General features: G+C 39.5%; 1 long non-coding RNA gene across 1 annotated transcript; it reads left to right on the top strand.

Moving 5' to 3' along the window:
• Positions 1-138: 138 nt before the first annotated feature.
• On the top strand, positions 139-4,707 carry LOC139744038 (uncharacterized). The gene is made up of 2 exons (XR_011711800.1): positions 139-976; positions 4,059-4,707. It is a non-coding gene; the product is annotated as an uncharacterized lncRNA (long non-coding RNA).
• The last annotated feature ends 2,721 nt before the right edge of the window (positions 4,708-7,428 follow it).

The raw sequence follows: 7,428 nt of genomic DNA, 5'->3' as shown, positions 1-7,428 counted from the left end.
ATTCGGAAATAAATGTTGTGACTACTGACCCTAATTTACCGAGAAAAGACATTGTCTGATGAATCACTTACTATATGAGAAATATATGTGCTTGACATGTACTAAAATTTCCAGAAAAAATGTACTCCCATAGAGATAATACCTCATTTGCACAACCAAAATGGCGTCAGACCAAATCGTCGTTATTTTATGAGATGATACATCTATCGAGGTCCATGTGTGTGTGGAAAATATTTACATTTGACCTTTGATTCCACTTTACACAGCCAAGATGGCATCTGAGCAAAAAGTTATTTTATGAAATGATTCTTGCAACATGTTCCTTACGTGTGCAAAATGTGGGAAAGATAGGACGTGCATTTATCAAGATACACGATTAGACATTTTTGACCTTTGACCATAATTTACCTACCCAAGATGGTGTCTGATCAAGTAGTTGTTATTTCATGGAATTATGTTCGTGACATGAACTAAACATGTGGAGAATGTGTGGTTGATAGCCATTGTTGTTGTTGATTTATTGCACAGAAAGTGGAAGAAAGAAAGAAAAATAAAGAGCCCTCGGAATAACGAACTTTCGGATATCGAGCTGATCGTAAATTTGAACTGTAGTTAATGGTTAGGAAATACACTCGGCTTGCCATAGTTTGAGCGTTTGTGCGTGACAACGTCTTCAGCCCACAGAACTCCTTGTAAGACTGATGTTCTGTGCTTCCGCCTATGTACCTACCAAACTGCGTGCGCTCTATACACGTACACACATGTTCTCCGATCCCTATACCGTGTACGTGTATACAGTACGCGTGTTTACAGTGGTACGATGTGCTACAGTACTTTGTATGCAATCACGACGTACGTAAAGCTATGGTGTGATGGTAACTGTAAACTTTCTACGACTACTCTACGTCTAATTTCTTCCTAGCCTAAGACACGACCTTTGTTTGACACTGAGTTTTCAGCTCGAGTACCATACCAGGTAGGTGCACAGGCATGTCTAAACACAGACTGTCCCCCTTACTCGATTCTTGGTATCTGGCCCCACCGTATGCACCACATGCAGGCCCCCGCAGCTATTAAAGTAAAATCAAGGGAGATACCTCCCTGAATGTACGTTGTAGTGCGTATGAGGCTGTTGGTCGCAAGCAAGGTTTCTAACGTAGTTACGTAGAATTTAATGTTAGACCATGTTACCTGAATCTATGGGCAAGGTGAGATTTGTAAGAAGCCTAAGTTCCATTCAATTCCAAAGAGATAGTGATTTAGGGGTAGTAGTAGAACTAGACAGAAAGATCCGTCTGTCCGGAGGACTCTTTTATATTTTGCCATTAACGCTGTCCCCCGTAGACAGACGGAAGGTTGCAGTACCCATTGCTGTGTGGATGTTCTTAACCACTGTCTCTATGGAAAATTGGGTGAGGTACCTCACCCTTCTCGATTGCGTCTAATTCACGGCCCTAGGTCGGCAAATTTAAGCTTGTATGGTGAATTTATTTTTTTATGAATAGGTTACACTCACCAGATTAATGAATAATCCAACATTTTAGGAGAATTTTCAACGTAAAACACAGCCTGTCGCGTCGTCACATTCAAACTGCAGAAACATACACTATGAATCTATTAGCCAATCACATGCGAGGTAGTTTCTACGTGTTTGTTTTACTAAAACACGTACCTCGCATGTGATTGGCTTAGCAATTGTTACAGATTCAAAATGGCGACTTACTGCTCGCGAACGGCGATGTTGCGATATCGATAAAATTTCTGCATTATAACCGAGGTTATGTGAGTATTTCGATTGCACAATGTGAGAAATTTATCCCAAATATTGCTGCATAATGTGTCATGTCATGTCATACTTGTTTGAATGTAAAAAAGCTGTCTGAAATTTGGTTTATCGTAACGTTTGATCTGTGCGCGACTGCTCCACACAGGAGCCGCAATCATTGACTTCGGTCTGTATACGGAGGGGATCCGTGAAGCCAGACGCAGTCTCCGCGGAACATTCCCCGACGGACAGATACAGACCGATCTTTCGGTCAATAGTAGAACGTACGTCAGTAGGTCCATGGGCGAAATACGGACGCCATTTCTTAGCTAACAGATCGATAGAGGGCGTATTTATGTGGTGTAATAGCAGTGATTTCTGTGCATGATATGAATACAGAGCTACCAAGTCTCACGCATTGTGAGTGAGACTCAAGCATTTAGGGGTCGTCTCACGATCTCACGCATGGCACCCATTTTTCTCACGTATGGGGCAAAGTCTGGAATTAGGGCCCATAATAAGGAGCATGGTTCAAAGGATTAAAGTGATAGTTACAATTGAAGGTAGACATAAGGTCTAGGCCTATATTTTCCTTTTGTCTTTCAAAATAAGTAAAAGAAAAGATGGTCGCTTTATTATGCACCTGATCGTGCCATTAAGACTAGAACGGTCTAAGAGCTAAAAATTGAACTTGGCATCCCTGTGAATAGATGCTCTGTACATAGATGCACTGCACACACTCCATTATGGTGGAGGGAAATTTATCTTGTACACTGCCACTTGACAAGGGATGCCAAGTTCAAACAATTTTTATGAGTGAGATTTTCATAACTTGGTATCTCGGCGTGCGAATGTGCGCGCGAGTGAGGGTGTGGGAGGGTTTTTCCTTCCTGTGGCCTCCCACGGTAGGGAGCTTTTTCAATTTTTTGCTCTTAATGGTGCGGTCAGGTGCACACTTCAGTGATTATTTTTTTTCTTATTTTGACAGACAAAAGGGAAATATACCCTCAATTGCAACTATCACTTAAATCTTTTGAGCTATGCTCATTATTATAGGTCCAAGTTGCAGACTTCGCCCTATGCGTGAGAAAAATGGGTGTCATGCATGAGATTGTGAGATGGCCCCTAAATTCTAGAGTCTCGCGCAGCATGCGTGAGACTTGGTAGCTCTGCTTGACAGAGGTAGGCACGTAAGCAGAAACCTAGAACAGAGTGAGCGTGACGTGATCAACCTAATATGATGAGCTCAGTCATAGACTCTTTCATGGACTCCTTAGGGTTAGAGGATGACGTGGCGCAGATAATCAGAATGATTTAAAAGTGGTAATAAAATACGAAAAACAACATTTCTCCCTTTCATTTTTCCTTTTTTTTAGGGGGCATACAGGGGAAGAGACTACATTGTACTTAGGTACGAGTTCTTAATTGTCAGAAATGTATCTTTATTGGAATTGGGATAATTACCGTACCTAAGATTCTTTAGGAAATTTGCAAACTCCGTTCCAGTCTTGAACTTCCCCTTTAATGGATAATTAGGGCAGTTTCAGGGTGGTACACAATTTCTTGGTTTTTTTTTTTTTTTTTTTTTTTTGGGGGGGGGGGGCAATTGCCTGATTAGGCTAGGTAATTTTGATACTTGCAAAACACTTGCCCGAAAATAGATATCATTTGCCCGAATTTTCTTACTGTAAAACAAATTTTTGCGTGCACTTTAATTTCGCGAGCGCCAAGAATCGCGAAATTAAAATGCACGCGAAAGTCCTTGTTTACACTACATGCATTGAACGCCAGTGGCACTTCGCGAAAATTTCATGCCACGAAAAAGGCTGTCGGTTCCAATTCGCGAAAAATTCGTGCCGCCAATATATCATGTTTTACAGTATTTAAATATTATTAATAATTATGAAACAAGGTTTTATTCTTTTCTGTTTCTGTCCTAATATCCTTCAAAATGTTTGACATTATTTAAAGAGTTTTGGACTAGTATTTTTGTTAGGTATCCTATCAAAACTGCACAAATTTTCAGGTAATTTTTCATTGTTTCATGCGAATATTGTCAAGTCAGAAAGGCATGAGTTGCAATACTGTTACTTCATGTGTTTCAGTAGCAAACATTGTAGAAGTTTGGGCCATTCATCATGCGATACATTAGAGACAGTCTGTCAAAACCAAATATGCTGGAATGTTAATTATTTATGATTGTTATGATATTCAAAGATTACTTATGTTTGCATGTTATATTAGAAAAGATATATATTTTATTGCATAATAACATTTTTGTTTTTTGTTTCAGAATTCCTAATCATCATTTGGATCTGTGGAGGATTTGGTTTTTCTTTTTGTGGACGGAGCAAAGTGGTCATTTTCCTGGTATAGTGTTTGGGTAATTCACTTTAGCGGGCTAAATTACTGTGCAATGCCAATTATCTTTAACACTTCAGGTACAAATGTTGTTTTTTGGAAAGAGTTGGGATTTGGTAGTCTGCTGTGGAGATAGCAGTATTTTTTTTTTTAGATGATGATCTGATTTTGATGTGAAATGCTTTTTCCTTAGACCCCAGATTGTGTATACTTGGGACTCATCTTCAAGAGGCTAATGTATGAAGGACACAAGTGCAGTTTTGGACTGGGGTACATGTGTTAAAAGACTGAATAAAGCACACAGTGACATCATATTAGGGGTACAGATTTCGATCTGTGTGCAGCAGTTGGATGTTATTTCATCAGTCATCATCCTAGTGCCAAACTGCAGTAAGGTCTACATGGTAGCTTTAAAATACAGGCAATATGTGACGTAACACTGCGCAATATGTAGTATTCCTGTGAAGGAATATGTCTGCCATTGGTGTTTATGATAACTGGCATTGCACTATAGTATATCCCACTAAAGTAAATACTTGCGTATTGTTGGTAGTGACTAAAGGTTATGCAGGATGTACAATTATTCACTTTAGGAGAATAAGTTATTGCAGTTTTTTTTTTTTGGACAAGAATCAGGCTTGTGTAGTCTATTGTGAGGATACCAGTATCTTCAATAGACTAATAGTGCAGTTTTACCTTGGGTTCATGAGAGATGGAACAGAGCACTGAATGACTTCATTTGAGTTGTACGTGATTGCCTATTGTAGGTTTTTGTCGAGCCCATTGGAGGTGAGGGGCGGGACTAAGGGATTGTGTGCAGTGTCTGTCCCTCCTTTATCCGCTCGTCTGTCGTCTGTCTGTAACGCTACAAAAACTGGAATATCTGTACTGAGGGCTTCAATTTTAATCAAATTTGGAGGGTACTGTGGTTATGCAAAGTTACACATTTTACCAAACAGCATGGTCACCTTAAGATCAAAGGTCACAGGCAGGGGTCAGTGAACTTTAAGGGCGGAAGTCAAGTTTTTTTATGGCGTGTTTCGATGATGGCTCATAACTTTTGATGGATATGTCTGTTTGCAACCAATCTTAGGTAGTAAATGTTTCCTTGGGAGATGAAGGTAACCACAAGGTCGGAGGTCACAGGCAGGGGTCAATGAACTCTTAGGAGCCAAAAAGTTGTTTAGGGTGCATTTTGATAATTTCTCATAACTTCTGACGGGCATGTCTGTTTGGATCCAAATTTAGGTGGTATATTGTCAAGTCAGAAAGGCATGAGTTGCAATACTATTACTTCATGTGTTTCAGTAGCAAACAGTGTAGAAGTTTGGGCCATTCAACATGCGATACATTAGAGACAGTCTATGTCAAAACCAAGAATACTGGAATGTTAATTATTCATGATTGTTATGATATTCAAACGTTACTTATGTTTGCATGTTATATTAGAAAAGATATATATTTTATTGAATAATAGCATTTTTGTTTTTTGTTTCAGAATTCCTCATCATCATTTGGATCTGTGGAGGATTCGGGTTTTTTTTTTTTTGTGGACAGAGCAAAGTGGTATAGTGTTTGGGTAATTCACTTTAGCGGGCTAAATTATTGTGCATTGCCGATTACCCTTAACACTTTAGGTACAAATGTTATTTTTTGGCAGGAGTTGGAATTGAGCAGTCTACTGTGGAGATAGCAGTATTTCTTTTATGAAAATGAACTGATATTGATATAAAATGCTTTTTCCTTAGACGCCAGACTGAGTATACTTGGGACTCATCTTTAGCAGGCTAATGTACCAAGGACACATGTGCAGTTTTGCACTGGGGTGTTAAAAGACTGAATAAACCACACAGGGGTGCAGATTGTGATCTGTGTGCAGCAGTTGGATGTTATTTCATCAGTCATCATCCTAGTGCCAAACTGCAGTAAGGTCTACATGGTAGCTTTAAAATACAGGCAATATGTGACGTAACACTGCGCAATATGTAGTATTCCTGTGAAGGAATATGTCTGCCATTGGTGTTTATGATAACTGGCATTGCACTATAGTATATCCCACTAAAGTAAATACTTGCGTATTGTTGGTAGTGACTAAAGGTTATGCAGGATGTACAATTATTCACTTTAGGAGAATAAGTTATTGCAGTTTTTTTTTTTTGGACAAGAATCAGGCTTGTGTAGTCTATTGTGAGGATACCAGTATCTTCAATAGACTAATAGTGCAGTTTTACCTTGGGTTCATGAGAGATGGAACAGGGCACTGAACGACTTCATTTGAGTTGTACGTGATTGCCTATTGTAGGTTTTTGTTGAGCCCATTGGAGGTGAGGGGCGGGACTAAGGGATTGTGTGCAGCGTCCGACCGTCCATTGTCGGCTTGTCTGTCGTCTGTCTGTAACGCTACAAAAACTGGAATATCTGTACTGAGGGGTTCAATTTTAATGAAATTTGGAGGGTAGAGTGGTTATGGAAAGTTACACATTTTACTAAACAGCAAGGTCACCTTAAGGTCAAAGGTCACAGGCAGGGGTCAATGAACTTTAAGGGCTGAAGACAAGTGTTTGATGGCGTGTTTCGATAATGGCTCATGACTTTTGATGGACATGTCTGTTTGCAACCAAACTTAGGTGGTAAATGTTTCCTTGGGAGATGAAGGTCACCACAAGGTTGAAGGTCACAGGCAGGGGTCAATGATCTTTTAGGGGCCAAAGTCATGTTTTTTAGGGTGCATTTTGGTAATTTCTCACAGCTCTTGACGGACATGTCTGTTTGGAACGAATCTTATTTGGTAGATATCTCTTGGAGAGTTGAAGGTCATTACAAGGTTAAAGGTCACAGACATGGGTTACCAAACTTTGAGAGTTAGAATTTTTTCTATTCTGTGCAAACGGACAAGAGACATTTTGGCAATTGTCTTGTTTATAAAGGAAATGTTTCCTTCTTCAAGTTGTTTACGAGGGTTTTAATGTACTCTAAGGACACAAGTGCAAGTTTTGCAGTGGGTGATGACAAATGGAATATAGCACACATTGACATCACTTAAGTGGTGTACACTGTGTTGTGTGTAGGCCCTACACCAGTTGTGCTTGTTTTCATCAATTTTTTATAGCCTACTGCCAAACTACACTACTGTTGTATGGTTGATTCAAATTACTGGCAATGTGTACTGACTTGAGATTACAAAATCCCTTGTTTATAGGGTTAGTATTGCTGTAAAGGAATAGGGAAGACTGGGGTCAAGTGGGACAAAGGGTGAAGTGGGAGACTTGTGTAGCTCTAAAACCATTTGGCTAATTAAAAAT

This window comes from Diadema antillarum, unplaced genomic scaffold (genome assembly GCF_040938485.1).
Source record: "Diadema antillarum isolate AM-2024a unplaced genomic scaffold, OU_Dant_1.0 seq00001130_RagTag, whole genome shotgun sequence".
NCBI lineage: Eukaryota > Metazoa > Echinodermata > Echinoidea > Diadematoida > Diadematidae > Diadema > Diadema antillarum.
The sequence above is the reverse complement of the archived record's forward strand: the minus strand, read 5'-3'. Positions and strand labels throughout refer to the sequence as shown.